The following is a 17,381-nucleotide window of genomic DNA, read 5'->3' as shown; positions in this document are numbered from 1 at the left end:
CATTTAAGAAAAAAATGAGTACCACCACTAAAAAAGTGTGAAATCTTCTGTTCCAAAAAACCTACAAGTCCCTTATGGCTCAGAAACTCCATGATTCTAAGTCATTCATAAGCACTACCACCCTCTACTTGATTCTCCTGCTGGAAGAGTAAGCTATCGTGTTTTCCTTGGTTGATTAAGATTTCAACCTCATACAATGAAAAGTCTGTTTTTATTATTTATTAGAAAAGTTAGGTTTTCGGGTCACCTGAGTGGCTCAGTTGGTTAAGCGTCTGACTCTTAATTTCAGCTCAAGTCATGATCTCACGGTTTCTAAGACTGAGCCCCACATTGGGCTCTACACTGACAGCACAGAGCCTGCTTGGGATTCTCTCTCTGCCCCCGCCCCTGATTGCACTCTCTCTCTCTCTCTCTCTCTCTCTCTCTCTCTCTCTCAAAATAAATAAACATTAAAAAAAAGAAAAGTTAGGCTTTCTCCTCAAATTAGTCTTTCATAATTTATTCGCTCTTTATGAGTAACAGAAAACCTTCCTCCAAAAACACCACCTTCCTCCAAAAATGCCACCAAAAATGAAAGTAAAGGAATAAAGAGGCATAAACACAAAAGGACATAGAGTACATGTGCAGAGAGAGTGTACAACAAGACTATATTTTAATAACATTGTGGCACACTGAAGTAGGATGGGTGGTAACTTGAATTAGTAAAATGGAAAAGGCAAAAACAAGACTGCCTGGGGATGGCAGAAGGGACATAGGAGCCAACAAGAAGTTATCCAATTTTAATACAACTTCAGAAAAGCCCAAGACATTGGAGTCACCAGGAACCTCTGAGTTCAGGCTGAAGGTGGAGCTGAAAACAAAAGAATTGATTGAAACCTTGTTTAAAGAATGGTTGGATCCTAAGAGTAGCTTTCCCAACCTGTATAGCCAGACAACTACCTCCATCACTGCAACGCAAGTTGGAAAGTTTTACTCTCTGAAGAAACAGATCCAGGGAGATCGTAAAACTACTGAGCTAAAAATGGAAGGATTCATTAAAAGTCTAAATACCGAACCCTGAGAGCCTTCTTCAACTTGACTTTGTAGGCATCCGAGCAGATTTCCTACCGTAGGAAATTGAAAGATTGTTCCCCAGAAAAGTTGAATGACCTCAAGGGAAAAAAGGATATTTTGAAGTTACCCGCCCCCAACATAGCCAATCCCCGCTTGATCACTCTATGATGAAACGCATCCTTTGAAAATAATGGTTTGCAAACAGAACGTCTTAAACGGGAACAAAAGATGAAGGACTAGACATTTCCAGAAACCGTTAACATTAAACACAAAGAACAAGCAAATAGATAAAGAAGGGATGCAAAAAAAAAAAAAAATCCACAAAAAGCTCTTCTGCTTCTCATATGACTGGTAAGCTCCTACCAGACCTGACCTTTCCATAAATAAAAACTGTGAACTCTGAAAAATTTAAAACAACAACAACAACACAAAACAAAACAAAACAAAAAATAATCTGCCTGAAAACACTGGAAAGTGGTCAAAAGCAAGAAGATTCTGGAGGGACACTGAAACTTGGATGAAGGAAATAGCATAAGGTAAATCACTTATTTACAGCTTTTAGCCTCCGGCCCAGTTGACGGCAGAATCACAGAACAGCTAAAACTCTGATAGAAACACACAAACTTTCTGACCTAAAGAACCAGAGAACAGAGTTGGGGGCAAACAGCTGCTTAAAGTGAAAGGGAAATCTTGGGGAAAAGAGATTCAGAGAGGAGAAACCCTAGATTCTGTATAAAAACTCTGGCCAAATGTCTGGCTGACTCCTGAGCCATCAATGTATGGGGCTGACTATACACAGTCCAACCAAAAAAAAAAAACAAAACAAGACAAAAAAAAAATAACTGAACAAATATTTGAGCTGCTGCACAGGAGACAGAGTTTATATTTGAGTTTAAAGAAAGTAACCGCTTGGAAAGCAAAAGTATATATACTTTTTAGAGGAATGTAAAAAGGAAAAAAAAAAAAAGCCAGACATTCACAATTTCCAGAATGCAATTAAGAATTACTCAACAAACAAAGAACCAGGAAAATATGGCCTAGCCTTGAGGAAAAGAACAATTATAAGACACCAACCCAGAGATGATTCAGATATTGGATTAGCACACAAATCCAGATTTTAGCAGCAGCTATTATAAAAACAGCTGTTACAACTAAGCCTAGGGGCGCCTGGGTGGCGCAGTCGGTTAGGCGTCCGACTTCAGCCAGGTCACGATCTCGCGGTCCGTGAGTTCGAGCCCCGCGTCGGGCTCTGGGCTGATGGCTCGGAGCCTGGAGCCTGTAGCTTGTTTCCGATTCTGTGTCTCCCTCTCTCTCTGCCCCTCCCCTGTTCATGCTCTGTCTCTCTCTGTCCCAAAAATAAATAAACGTTGAAAAAAAAAATTAAAAAAAAAAAACAACTAAGCCTAATGGAGGAGAGGATAATGTGTTTGTAAAGAATAAAAAATACAAAATCTTAGCCAATAAATAGAAACTAAAAAAAGAACTAAATGGAAATTCTAGAATTGAAAAAATTTAGAAATGAAAATAAAAATAGAAAATGAAAAAAACCCTAGGTGGTGTAGCAGAATAAGTTGAAGAAAATCAACAGGGATGATCCAACCTAAAGAACAGAGAGGGAGAAATGAATTTAAAAAGAGGGAGAGAAAAAGATTCATGAACCATGGAGAGGACATAACAGAAAAATAATTAAAGATATAGTGACCAAAACCTTCCCAAATTTTGCAAAGGACATAAATTTATAGGTTCAAGAAGATCGACAAATCCTAAGCAAGATATAGAGAAAACCACACATAGGTCATCAGAGTCAAATCAGTGTAAAGCAAAAATAAAGAGAAACTTTCAAAAGTAACCAGAAAAAAACATATTACATGTAGAGTAACAGTGATTCAAATGACCAATGACTTCTCATCAAAATCTCCAGAGACAAGAAGACAGTACAACAGTATCTTTAAAGTGCTGGAGAAAATCAAAACTGACAATCTAGAATTTCAAATACGATGAAAATATCCTTCAAGAATAAAAGCAAAATAAAGACATTTTCAGATTAAAAAAAATTTTAAGTAAAACCATGAATAGGCATGCACAATAAGAAATGTTAAAGACATTATTTAAGGCTAAAGGAAAATGATATCAGATGGAAACTTGAAACTTTAGGAAGGAATGTAGAGAATAAAAAAATATATATATCTAAATAAAAAATCATTTTTTCTCAGTTTCTTTAAAATACATAGGACTATTTAAAGCCAAAATTATGACATTATCTTGTAGCATTTATAATGTATGAAAGTGTAACACTTATGATAACTATACCATAGAGGAAGGGAGTCGGGGGTAAAATAGAATTATACAGTTGAAGGTTTCTACATTTTATTTAAAGTGGTACAATATTAATTCATTAACTCTAAGTAGACAGTGAAAAGTTAAATGATTCAAAGAAGTATATAGGTAAGGTCAGAAGATAAAATGGAATTCTAATACAGTAGGAAAGTAGTTACAAAGAAATAAGAAATGGATAAAAAGAAGACAAATAATAAAATTGCAAAATTAAATACATCATCAATAATTGCATTAAATGTTAATGGATTAACGACTCCAATAAAAGGTAGAGACTGTAAGAATGGGTCTTTAAAAAGCAAGACCCAACTTTATGTTGCCTGCAAGAAACACTTTAAATATAAACACTCAGGTAAGTTGAAAATTAATGGAGAAAAAAGTGTATGAGAAGGCAGAAGTGACTTCATGGATAATAGGTAAAATAGACTTCATAATAAAGAGCACTACTAAAAATAAAGAGGCTCATTCCACAATAATAGTTCTTTCATTAAGAAGGCATAGCTGGGGGGGGCGCCTGGGTGGCGCAGTCGGTTAAGCGTCCGACTTCAGCCAGGTCACGATCTCGTGGTCCGTGAGTTCGAGCCCCGCGTCAGGCTCTGGGCTGATGGCTCAGAGCCTGGAGCCTGTTTCCGATTCTGTGTCTCCCTCTCTCTCTGCCCCTCCCCCGTTCATGCTCTGTCTCTCTCTGTCCCAAAAATAAATAAACGTTGAAAAAAAAATTTAAAAAAAAAAAAAAAAAGAAGGCATAGCTGGGGCACCTGGGTGGCTCAGTCAGTTAAGTGGGTCTGACTTTGGATCAGGTCATGATCTCACAGTTCATGAGTTCAAGCCCCGCGTCGGGCTCTGTGCTGACAAGCTCAGAGCCTGGAGCATGTTTTGGACACAGGAGCCTGAGTCTCCCTGTCTCTCTGCCCCTCTCCCACTCATGCTTTGTCTCTGCCTCTCTCAAAAATAAATAAACATTAACATTTTTTTTAAAAAGAAGCCATAGCAATCATGATTGTTTCTTTAATAGCTTCAAAATACATGACGCAGAATTTGCAGAAATAAAAGGAGAAATAAATAATTGTACAGTCATAGAGATTTTAACATCCCTCTCTTATCAATTGATAGAAATAGGTAGTACAAATTGATAGAACAAAAAAGTCAGTAATGACAAAGATCATCTGAGAAATTTCTTTAGGGAGAAAAGGAATTGATATGTTTTAATACTGAGAGGAATTTGGCAATTCTCTTCAGAGAATTTGTGGGAAGAATTAATGATAGTTATATTCAAAGTCAAGAAAATCATGAAAACAAGACTAGGTTTGAGAAAAACAATAAGTTCAAGAAAGAAAATATAATTGTAATAAATAATATGTGAACACATAGTGATAATAATGTAAGTCCTGGCTACTGACCTAACCAAAAATTTTATACAACTTTATGATATTGGGAGGCTGGTGCTAGAAGTGGATGTCAGATGTGGTATAAGAAAGTTAAATCCTCCCTGAAGATGATATTAAGTTCTAAAACACATAAAGCAAGAATAGCAATATAAAACACCATTCCGATATAAAGTGGTAGAAATCTCTAAAAGAGTTGGAAAGTATCTGCCTCTAGGAGAGCCAGACTCAGAAACATGGTGAAAACTAGGGCAGAGGATTGCTGATTTTCATTATAAGCCATATACCCACAGTTCTATTTGACTTCTTAAATTCTGCACATGTATCACTTCTATAGATTTATAAATTAAATTTTTTGATTGGCTCTGTGATTTCACAATTCCACATTCAAGATTCTAGGCAGTTGTTACCTCTACATTAGTGGCACCACCGAATTCAATAACGTTAATAAAAATTAAAAATCGGAAGTAAATTATCAATTCACTCGAGAAATATGGCATGGAATATTTTATGTAGGAATACAGGCATGGAGAATCAAAGGTCCCTGTGTTGAGTGGCAGCAACATATGGTGATGGTTTCAAGATGAAAACATTGACATTTTTTAATGCTTTCCTTACAGTTTACTCTCCCTTCCAAAACTTACCACAGCTACTCCTTTATTTCATTGCATTCCATGCTTGATGCATTTTATAGTATTGAGAAAAATTTTACAGTCCTTTTAAGAGAATCTGAAGGAAGAATTAATGACAGCTACCTCTGAAACTGAGCAAATTGTTAAAACAAAGGCAATAGTTAACTTTAAGAAAAATACTTTTGTTTGGGACTGTTAATGAGCTGTTAATCTCCTCTTTACACCCAGTCATGCATATTAGACTGTTCTGGCCTTTGTGTTCTGAATTTGCCTATTATGCTAAAGTGATTTCCATGAAGTGGACTTGGAAAGGAACAGAATCATGGATCACTTCTTCAGTGGCCATCTTTGTCTCCACCTTCTGTAGGAGATAGTTGTAATAATCAAGAGATTCTTAGCTACTAATAAAAAATGAATAATTTGCCTTCTAAATCTCCTCTTCTCAGATATATAATTTGTTTCTGTGTTTGGGAGGATATATGGATAAATATGGTCTCCTGGGGGTTGAATGCTATGCAAACTGAAGGAGGGAGTGCAAAATAGACTCTTCTTTCCAGCTGGTGAGATTATATGTATATCCATGACAACTGCATACTGTGCCCAAAGCAGCCAATATTTCTCTCAGATTGTAACCAGGCTTGACCAAGTTTTTATTGAGTGGCTACTATGTGCTCATGACTATACCAGGCACTGCGTGGGAAATACAGTATTGAGACATGGGCTTCATGTGAATGCCCAGCTGGGATTACTCACAATCCAATCCCCAGTTTTCTTTGATGACTCCCCTAGTGCCTTCACACACCAACTGCGCCTTCTCTTAAACTCTATTGCACAGTGATCTCAACTCAGCACAGTGCTTGGTACAGAGTTGGTACTTAACAAATATGAATGACTGCTTTTTTATACAACATATGACCATAAATATGTTATATATATATATGGTTATATATAACCTAGGTTTTATATATATATATATATAAATATTATATATATATATAATATATATTTATTATATATATATAATAAATAAGGAAATGCATTGTCTGTTGGGAACTTAAAAACAATACTTAAACCTACAAAAAGCCAGTGTGCTTTTTATCATCACCATGCACCACCAACTCAGAGAAAAATTCCTGGGTGTCCTGCCAGGGAAGACTGCTTCCCAACACACTGCCCTTGGTAAACCATTAGCAGCGATTTCATCTGTTTGGTTCACTGTTGTACCCCATCAAACAACTAGAGAAATAACTGCTATTGAAAATGCTTTCTCCAATGTTTTAAGTATGTGATTTACCCTCCCACATGGATATCTGCGTTAAGAATATGTCTTAATACTGTGTGTATATATGTGTGAGTGTGTGTGTGTGTGTGCTGCATAGTGCCCCGGTAGTGAACGTGTCATAGGCACACAATAAATACTTGATCGAGCTTGGTTAGAGCTTGTACCCACTACCTGGAAGTTGGGATGAGCAAGAGTCTTGGCAGAAATGTTGTCAGTAGATAAGGTAGCCCAAGAAAATAATTTCTTGACAAGGCAAAGGAAGTATGATGTCACCCCACCCCTTCAGCCCTTTATTGGCAAACTGCAAGGACCCTGAGCCTCTTACCACCACTCCTCTGCTGCTTTAGAAATAAACTTTTATGGAGAACCTGTTCTGGTCCAAGCACTGAGCTCCCCCTTTGCATGTGTTATCTTATCGAAGCTCTGGACCATCACAGGAAAAGCTATGCCCCTATTACACAGGCAAAGAAACTAAGACTTGATGCAGTTAAATAATTTGCCCAAGGTTATTCATCTGGCAAGTAGTCAAGCTGGAGTCAAATGGTCTCCCACCAGAGTTAATGCTCTAACGAACACAGTGATTTAAATACAGACTATCCTGGGGTGCCTGGGTGGGTCAGTCGGTTAAGCATCTGACTTCGGCTCAGGTCATGATCTTGTGGTTCGTGAGATTGAGCCCCTGCATCAGGCTCTGTGCTGACAGCTCAGAACCTGGAGCCTGCTTTGGATTCTGTCTCTCTCTCTCTGCCCCTGCCCTGCTTGCACTCTGTCTCTCTCTCTCTCTCTCTCTCTCAAAAATAAATGAACATTAAAAAAAATTAAAATAAATTAAATAAATACAGACTCTCCTAATCAAATTAATTACTATAGGTGATTTCACTTCCCACAAATATCTTTAGAATGGAGACACTGCCAGTAACGTTTCAGCACAGGATTCTGTTTAGCCTTCTCCTACTGCATCAGTTTGAACCCAGAAGCCAAGCTGGTCACACAGCCTTTGACAAGCTCTTCTCACAGAACTACACGTTACCTCACCCCTTTCACAACACCACAGTAAAGAGCTTATCAGCCCCACTCCACTGGCGGCAGAACGAAAGCACGCAGCTGGTCATTGACTCCTAGCTCATTTTGCCGTCCAACCCCAATGAGCCAAGTCCTAAGTAAAACCCAGAATAAGCTCCATCATTAGAATGAAATATTGATTGCAGTTGATTCCTCACAGACTTAATGTGCCTTTAAGGTCCCCCTCCTGTGAAGTCACCCATTCAAACCTGTGAATAGGTGTTACCTCAGTGCCCTCAGCTAGTTCTCTCTTACTCCACAATCAGGACCCCAAGGCCAGCTTAAAGCCTGATACGATATGACCCCCACAGAGCACACATACTCAAACCATGCTAAATCATTTGGATTGGAACATAGGGGGGGATGGGGAAGGAGGCATGTTTATGTGACCTAAAGCAGGGCTTCTCAAATTATAATGTGCATGTGAATCCCATGGGGATCTCATGAAAAATGCAAATTTTGATTCAGCTTTTCCAGGGTAAGGTCTGAGATGCTACATTTCTGGCTCACAGGTGATACAGGTGCTGCTGCTCCCTGACCCACACTTAGAGAAAAGAAAAGAAGCAGGGGAACCTCTGGGCATTTTGAAAGAAATAAAGCCTGGTTCCAGATTCACTAGTCCCTTTTCTGGAGTCTTCCTTTCACACACACACACACACACTCACACACACACACACACACACACACACACACACACACACTTCTTGTCCTTTTTTCCTGCATCCTCCAGGGTTTATGCTATCTCTTAAAGCTCTACCCACCCTCCCTTCAAGCAGCTCTCCACACCTAGACATTTCCCAGTATGTCCACCACAGCTTACCTGTGTACCTAGTAGGTAACTGGCTGGCTAACCTAGGGAAATCAGAGGACTTCAGCCTGCTCCTCCTGGGCAGACAGCTGCCCTGGACTCTGCCACACAAGGAAACAAAGGGTTAAGGGCAATATTTAGAAATTTCCATGTGCTGACAGGACTGTTCCAGCTCAACATACCAATTAGATTTACACAGAAAGATGAGATAGTCCTGAGCAGCATATCCCAGTGCTCATGTATGAGTGCATGCCTCCCAAAAGGGGTTCATGGCCAAATAAACTTGAGAAAATTTATTTGCGTACCATTTCCCTTCTTCAGTTGCACATTAGCATATCAAAAGCTCTGAAAAGTCCTGCAGTGAAGTTCATTTAATATTTTTTTAAGCCAGTGAGTCATAAGTTCATTTGCTCATCATGGAACTTTTATTTTTTAAAAAAAATTTTAATGTCTATTTATTTTGACAGAGAGAGTGAGACAGGGCATGAGCGGGGGGAGGGGCAGAGAAAGAGGGAGATACAGAATCTGAAGCAGGCTCCAGGCACCGAGCTGTCAGCACAGAGCCTGATGCAGGGCTTGAACTCACGAACCACGAGATCATGACCTGAGCTGAAGTTGGACACTTAACCGACTGAGCCACACAAGTGCCCATGAACTTTTATTTTTTTCCCACAACATCTCATGGAACCAGTTTTCCATACAGCATTTAGGGGTACCTGTTTTACAGGGCCAATAATTCCAATTCCATTTTTTAATATGACTGAGACATGAAAATCTCCCTATGAGATTTAAACTGGCTCTCATCAATTTTGCAGCCCAGTAGTCTCAGATTGCTTAGGAAAAGAGTTGTCACTGACATTTTTTTAAGGCACAATTCATAGGCAATATAATAGAGAAGAAGTAACTCAGGATTGGTAGAAACTCAGGTTTCAATCCCAGATCTGCTACTTATTAGCTGTGAGCCCAGGCAAGAAAATCTACATCTCGGACGAATGGAGGAAGATGGCGGCGTAGGAGGACGCTGGGCTCACCGCGCGTCCTGCTGATCACTTAGATTCCACCTACACCTGCCTAAATAACCCAGAAAACCGCCAGAGGATTAGCAGAACAGAGTCACCGGACCCAAGTGCAGACGAGAGGCCCACGGAAGAGGGTAGGAAGGGCGGCGAGGCGGTGCGCGCTCCACGGACTGGCGGGAGGGAGCCGGGGCGGAGGGGCGGCTCGCCGGCCAAGCAGAGCCCCCGAGTCCGGCTTGCAAAAGCGGAGGGGCCTGACGGACTGTGTTCCGACAGCAAGCGCGACTTAGCGTCTGGGAGGTCATAAGTTAACAGCTCTGCTCAGAAAGCGGGAAGGCTGGAGGACAAAGGGAGGGTGAGCTGCGGAGCCCCCGGACGACAGAGCTCAGTTTGGCGGGGAACAAAGGCGCTCGCCAGCGCCATCTCCCCCGCCCATCCCCCAGCCAAAATCCCAAAGGGAACCGGTTCCTGCCAGGGAACTTGCTCGCTCCGCGCGAACACCCAACTCTGTGCTTCTGCGGAGCCAAACCTCCGGCAGCGATCTGACTCCCTCCGGCTGCACAGGGCCCCTCCTGAAGTGGATCACCTAAGGAGAAGCGAGCTAAGCCTGCCCCCCCTGCCGCCGTGCACCTTGCCTTCCCACCCCAGCTAATACGCCAGATCCCCAGCATCACAAGCCTGGCAGTGTGCAAGTAGCCCAGACGGGCCACGCCACCCCACAGTGAATCCCGCCCCTAGGAGAGGGGAAGAGAAGGCACACACCAGTCTGACTGTGGCCCCAGCGGTGGGCTGGGGGCAGACATCAGGTCGGACTGCGGCCCCGCCCACCAACTCCAGTTATACACCACAGCACAGGGGAAGTGCCCTGCAGGCCCTCACCACACCAGGGACTATCCAAAATGACCAAGCGGAAGAATTCCCCCCAGAAGAATCTCCAGGAAATAACAACAGCTAATGAGCTGATCAAAAAGGATTTAAATAATATAACAGAAAGTGAATTTAGAATAATAGTCATAAAATTAATCGCTGGGCTGGAAAACAGCATACAGGACAGCAGAGAATCTCTTGCTACAGACATCAGGGGACTAATGAACAGGCACGAGGAGCTGAAAAACGCTTTAAAGGAAATGGAAAACAAAATGCAAACCACCACAGCTCGGATGGAAGAGGCAGAGGAGAGAATAGGTGAACTAGAAGATAAAGTTATGGAAAAAGAGGAAGCTGAGAAAAAGAGAGATAAAAAAATCCAGGAGTATGAGGGGAAAATTAGAGAACTAAGTGATACACTAAAAAGAAATAATTTACGCATAATTGGTATCCCAGAGGAGGAAGAGAGAGGGAAAGGTGCTGAAGGGGTACTTGAAGAAATCATAGCTGAGAACTTCCCTGAACTGGGGAAGGAAAAAGGCATTGAAATCCAAGAGGCACAGAGAACTCCCTTCAGACGTAACTTGAATCGATCTTCTGCACGACATATCATAGTGAAACTGGCAAAATACAAGGATAAAGAGAAAATTCTGAAAGCAGCAAGGGGTAAACGTGCCCTCACATATAAAGGGAGACCTATAAGACTCGTGACTGATCTCTCTTTTGAAACTTGGCAGGCCAGAAAGAATTGGCACGAGATTTTCAGGGTGCTAGACAGCAAAAATATGCAGCCAAGAATCCTTTATCCAGCAAGTCTGTCATTTAGAATAGAAGGAGAGATAAAGGTCTTCCCAAACAAACAAAAGCTGAAGGAATTTGTCACCACTAAACCAGCCCTACAAGAGATCCTAAGGGGGACCCTGTGAGACAAAGTACCAGAGACATCACTACAAGCATAAAACATACAGACATCACAATGACTCTAAACCCGTATCTTTCTATAATAACACTGAATGTAAATGGATTAAATGCGCCAACCAAAAGACATAGGGTATCAGAATGGATAAAAAAACAAGACCCATCTATTTGCTGTCTACAAGAGACTCATTTTAGACCTGAGGACACCTTTAGATTGAGAGTGAGGGGATGGAGAACTATTTATCATGCTACTGGAAGCCAGAAGAAAGCTGGAGTAGCCATACTTATATCAGACAAACTAGACTTTAAATTAAAGGCTGTAGGGGCGCCTGGGTGGCACAGTCGGTTAAGCGTCCGACTTCAGCCAGGTCACGATCTCGCGGTCCGTGAGTTCGAGCCCCGCGTCAGGCTCTGGGCTGATGGCTCGGAGCCTGGAGCCTGTTTCCGATTCTGTGTCTCCCTCTCTCTCTGCCCCCCCCCCCCGTTCATGCTCTGTCTCTCTCTGTCCCAAAAATAAATAAAAACGTTGAAAAAAAAATTAAAAAAAAAAAAAAAAAAAATAAATAAATAAATTAAAGGCTGTAACAAGAGATGAAGAAGGACATTATATAATAGTTACAGGGTCTATCCATCAGGAAGAGCTAACAATTATAAATGTCTATGCGCCGAATACCGGAGCCCCCAAATATATAAAACAATTACTCATAAACATAAGCAACCTTATTGATAAGAATGTGGTAATTGCTGGGGACTTTAACACCCCACTTACAGAAATGGATAGATCATCTAGACACACGGTCAATAAAGAAACAAGGGCCCTGAATGAGACACTGGATCAGATGGACTTGACAGATATATTTAGAACTCTGCATCCCAAAGCAACAGAATATACTTTCTTCTCGAGTGCACATGGAACATTCTCCAAGATAGATCATATACTGGGTCACAAATCAGCCCTTCATAAGTTTACAAGAATTGAAATTATACCATGCATACTTTCAGACCACAATGCTATGAAGCTTGAAGTCAACCACAGGAAAAAGTCTGGAAAACCTCCAAAAGCATGGAGGTTAAAGAACACCCTACTCACGAATGAGTGGGTCAACCAGGCAATTAGAGAAGAAATCAAAAAATATATGGAAACAAACGAAAATGAAAATACAACAATCCAAACGCTTTGGGACGCAGCGAAGGCAGTCCTGAGAGGAAAATACATCGCAATCCAGGCCTATCTCAAGAAACAAGAAAAATCCCAAATACAAAATCTAACAGCACACCTAAAGGAAATAGAAGCAGAACAGCAAAGGCAGCCTAAACCCAGCAGAAGAAGAGAAATAATAAAGATCAGAGCAGAAATAAACAATATAGAATCTAAAAAAACTGTAGAGCAGATCAACGAAACCAAGAGTTGGTTTTTTGAAAAAATAAACAAAATTGACAAACCTCTAGCCAGGCTTCTCAAAAAGAAAAGGGAGATGACCCAAATAGATAAAATCATGAATGAAAATGGAATTATTACAACCAATCCCTCAGAGATACAAACAATTATCAGGGAATACTATGAAAAATTATATGCCAACAAATTGGACAACCTGGAAGAAATGGACAAATTCCTGAACACCCACACTCTTCCAAAACTCAATCAGGAGGAAATAGAAAGCTTGAACAGACCCATAACCAGCGAAGAAATTGAATCGGTTATCAAAAATCTCCCAACAAATAAGAGTCCAGGACCAGATGGCTTCCCAGGGGAGTTCTACCAGACGTTTAAAGCAGAGATAATACCTATCCTTCTCAAGCTATTCCAAGAAATAGAAAGGGAAGGAAAACTTCCAGACTCATTCTATGAAGCCAGTATTACTTTGATTCCTAAACCAGACAGAGACCCAGTAAAAAAAGAGAACTACAGGCCAATATCCCTGATGAATATGGATGCCAAAATTCTCAATAAGATACTAGCAAATCGAATTCAACAGCATATAAAAAGAATTATTCACCATGATCAAGTGGGATTCATTCCTGGGATGCAGGGCTGGTTCAACATTCGCAAATCAATCAACGTGATACATCACATTAACAAAAAAAAAGAGAAGAACCATATGATCCTGTCAATCGATGCAGAAAAGGCCTTTGATAAAATCCAGCACCCTTTCTTAATAAAAACCCTTGAGAAAGTCGGGATAGAAGGAACATACTTAAAGATCATAAAAGCCATTTATGAAAAGCCCACAGCTAACATCATCCTCAACGGGGAAAAACTGAGAGCTTTTTCCCTGAGATCAGGAACACGACAGGGATGCCCACTCTCACCGTTGTTATTTAACATAGTGCTGGAAGTTCTAGCATCAGCAATCAGACAACAAAAGGAAATCAAAGGCATCAAAATTGGCAAAGATGAAGTCAAGCTTTCGCTTTTTGCAGATGACATGATATTATACATGGAAAATCCGATAGACTCCACCAAAAGTCTGCTAGAACTGATACATGAATTCAGCAAAGTTGCAGGATACAAAATCAATGTACAGAAATCAGTTGCATTCTTATACACTAACAATGAAGCAACAGAAAGACAAATAAAGAAACTGATCCCATTCACAATTGCACCAAAAAGCATAAAATACCTAGGAATAAATCTAACCAAAGATGTAAAGGATCTGTATGCTGAAAACTATAGAAAGCTTATGAAGGTAATTGAAGAAGATTTAAAGAAATGGAAAGACATTCCCTGCTCATGGATTGGAAAAATAAATATTGTCAAAATGTCAATACTACCCAAAGCTATCTACACATTCAATGCAATCCCAATCAAAATTGCACCAGCATTCTTCTCGAAACTAGAACAAGCAATCCTAAAATTCATATGGAACCACAAAAGGCCCCGAATAGCCAAAGGAATTTTGAAGAAGAAGACCAAAGCAGGAGGCATCACAATCCCAGACTTCAGCCTCTACTACAAAGCTGTCATCATCAAGACAGCATGGTATTGGCACAAAAACAGACACACAGACCAATGGAATAGAATAGAAACCCCAGAACTAGACCCACAAACATATGGCCAACTCATCTTTGACAAAGCAGGAAAGAACATCCAATGGAAAAAAGACAGCCTCTTTAACAAATGGTGCTGGGAGAACTGGACAGCAACATGCAGAAGGTTGAAACTAGACCACTTTCTCACACCATTTACAAAAATAAACTCAAAATGGATAAAGGACCTAAATGTGAGACAGGAAACCATCAGAACCTTAGAGGAGAAAGCAGGAAAAGACCTCTCTGACCTCAGCCGTAGCAATCTCTTACTCGACACATCCCCAAAGGCAAGGGAATTAAAAGCAAAAGTGAATTACTGGGACCTTATGAAGATAAAAAGCTTCTGCACAGCAAAGGAAACAACCAACAAAACTAAAAGACAACCAACGGAATGGGAAAAGATATTTGCAAATGACATATCGGACAAAGGGCTAGTATCTAAAATCTATAAAGAGCTCACCAAACTCCACACCCGAAAAACAAATAACCCAGTGAAGAAATGGGCAGAAAACATGAATAGACACTTCTCTAAAGAAGACATCCAGATGGCCAACAGGCACATGAAAAGATGTTCAGCGTCGCTCCTTATCAGGGAAATACAAATCAAAACCACACTCAGGTATCACCTCACGCCAGTCAGAGTGGCCAAAATGAACAAATCAGGAGACTATAGATGCTGGAGAGGATGTGGAGAAACGGGAACCCTCTTGCACTGTTGGTGGGAATGCAAATTGGTGCAGCCGCTCTGGAAAACAGTGTGGAGGTTCCTCAGAAAATTAAAAATAGACCTACCCTATGACCCAGCAATAGCACTGCTAGGAATCTACCCAAGGGATACAGGAGTACTGATGCATAGGGGCACTTGTACCCCAATGTTCATAGCAGCACTCTCAACAATAGCCAAATTATGGAAAGAGCCTAAATGTCCATCAACTGATGAATGGATAAAGAAATTGTGGTTTATATACACAATGGAATACTACGTGGCAATGAGAAAAAATGAAATATGGCCTTTTGTAGCAACGTGGATGGAACTGGAGAGTGTGATGCTAAGTGAAATAAGCCATACAGAGAAAGACAGATACCATATGGTTTCACTCTTATGTGGATCCTGAGAAACTCAACAGGAACCCATGGGGGAGGGGAAGGGAGAAAAAAAAAAAGACGTTAGAGTGGGAGAGAGCCAAAGCATAAGAGACTGTTAAAAACTGAGAACAAACTGAGGGTTGATGGGGGGTGGGAGGGAGGGGCGGGTGGGTGATGGGTAGTGAGGAGGGCACCTTTTGGGATGAGCACTGGGTGTTGTATGGAAACCAATTTGTCAATAAACTTCATAAAAAAAAAAAATAAAAAAATAAAAAAAAAATAAAAATATACCACAGTTAAAAAAAAAAAAAAAAAAAAAAAGAAAATCTACATCTCAGGGCTGTTATGAGAAATGCAATAACCTGCAAAAAAGAGCCGGGTATTTAGAAATACTCAACACTTGGAATATTTGAATAGGCTGCACAGATGTAATCATCATTGAACCACCTGAACAGCCCCATGGTCATGGACTGGAACTGTTTCCACTTGTTCTCTCTCTGACTTTTATTGCAGCCTCATTTAATGCAGCTGAGCAGTTTTTATCAAGCAATGACAGGTTATCTGATCATAGGACTTTTCTTTAATGGGCATGAACTCTGACAATCTTTGCAAACTATGGCTCAGATCCATCCTGAGTCACATCTTTTGTCAGATAATTTTAGATGCATTGAATGTGTTTCCCTGAGATTCACATCCTCCTAAATATCACCTAATTAATGTAAAAGCTGCATATAGAAGAAAGGGCATGTGTTGGAGAGCCAGGTATATTTTAATCCCAGCTTTGCCACTTATTGACCTGTGGACTTACTCTCGTTCCACCTCCATATTTATAAAATGTAGATATTATTGTTTCTATTTGGCAAATATGTTCAGAGAATGAAATGTGTAAAATAAAAATCAAATGTGTAATTAAATAAATGAATATGTAAAACACAAAGCACATTGCCCATTGCTTGGTAAGCGCTCAACAATATTAATTCCCTCCTCTACCTCTCTTACACCCAACCACCCCTAAAGGTAGAGAATGAATCTGGTTAGGCAAACCAATAGTGATAGCCCATGAGGAGATAACTCTGGTTCTACAGGAAGGACCATTATTATCATGGAGACTAAGATCATATGGCAGATTTCAGACTTCCCAGATAAGAAGACCATTCTTTGAATAAGACTTTTGTTCACTTCTCCCCACCAAACAGCCAAAATTCTTTCTGCTAGTTATAAAAGTGATCCAGATGATTAGAACCCTGGTAAAATTAGCTGTACTTTCTCTTAAGGAGCAGTTACATAGAAGAGAGACTAGACAATTTCTGGCAGATTGTTTCCAGGCCAGAGATGGAAAGGATACATCCTGCCCAGTCTTCCTACAGGGACTCACATCAGTGGTTTGGATGGAGTGAGGGGGAATGTAAGGGCAGGCACAAGGGTAATTAGTGTCTAGGTTCAACCCACGCAATGCCTACAGCAGAAGAGCTGGCTCAGAGTGTGGGCTCACACATTTGGCAACCCACTAGCTGTGTGTGTGTGTGTGTGTGTGTGTGTGTGTTTAACTAGCTTGCAAAATGTTGAGCTGCCTTTTTTCCATGGTCATTTGGCAAGGATGTTCTTGTTGGCAAACAGCAGCAAGAGCCAGGTACCAGAGATATCCACAAATAGGTTTTCTCATTACTGAGATTCTGGTCTGGTTTCATTCTTTTCACAGGGGAGAAGAGGGAGGGCATTTTCAGGTATGCCAAGATAGGGTTAATAACAAAATGAAAATAACAGAGGAGGGTCAGTGAACTTAAAGACAGTGAATCAATAGAAATTATCTAATTTGAACAACAGAAAGAAAAGAAATTGAAAAAATAAGTCAACTGAGACTCAAGGAACCCATACAGTATCAAAGGTCTAACATTTGTATCACTGGAG

At 40.4% G+C, this 17,381-nt stretch overlaps 1 protein-coding gene across 1 annotated transcript in view; it reads right to left on the bottom strand.

The window, feature by feature from the left end:
* The window catches only part of MYRFL (myelin regulatory factor like), a 131,778-nt gene that overhangs the window by 75,939 nt on the left and 38,458 nt on the right, over window positions 1-17,381 (bottom strand). The gene's annotated exons all lie outside the window — the stretch shown is intronic.

The sequence above is a fragment of the Lynx rufus genome, unplaced genomic scaffold (assembly GCF_022079265.1).
Source record: "Lynx rufus isolate CCGP_SWC_20201006 ecotype Redwood Valley unplaced genomic scaffold, mLynRuf1.p SCAF_7, whole genome shotgun sequence".
NCBI lineage: Eukaryota > Metazoa > Chordata > Mammalia > Carnivora > Felidae > Lynx > Lynx rufus.
The sequence above is the reverse complement of the archived record's forward strand: the minus strand, read 5'-3'. Positions and strand labels throughout refer to the sequence as shown.